The 287-nt window shown below is 49.8% G+C and overlaps 1 protein-coding gene across 1 annotated transcript in view; it reads left to right on the forward strand.

Annotated features, from left to right (window-relative positions):
• LOC103804912 (atrial natriuretic peptide receptor 2-like) overlaps positions 1-287 on the forward strand; it is a gene marked incomplete at both ends in the record, with an annotated part of 3,584 nt that overhangs the window by 1,517 nt on the left and 1,780 nt on the right. The gene's annotated exons all lie outside the window — the stretch shown is intronic.

Consider the following 287-nt stretch of genomic DNA (forward strand, 5'->3'; position numbering starts at 1 on the left):
CTGCCCTCCCTCCCTGTATGGCCCCTCTCTGTGTTGATCCCTTATGTGGCTCTCTGTTCTCTACAGAGCTGCAGCCCCACTATATCCATTCTCTACACAGTCCTTCATTCTTACATAGCCTTACATAGCTTTTCATCCTCTATAGATTTGCACTCCATCCACCCCTGGCATGACCCTCCATGCCTGGAAGAGTCATTCTTGATCCATCCCCTACACAGGCCGGAATCCCCTACAAAGCACCATATCTCATCAAGACCCTACACAGACACACCTTATCCATTCCCTAC

The sequence above is a fragment of the Acanthisitta chloris genome, unplaced genomic scaffold (assembly GCF_000695815.1).
Source record: "Acanthisitta chloris isolate BGI_N310 unplaced genomic scaffold, ASM69581v1 scaffold19856, whole genome shotgun sequence".
NCBI lineage: Eukaryota > Metazoa > Chordata > Aves > Passeriformes > Acanthisittidae > Acanthisitta > Acanthisitta chloris.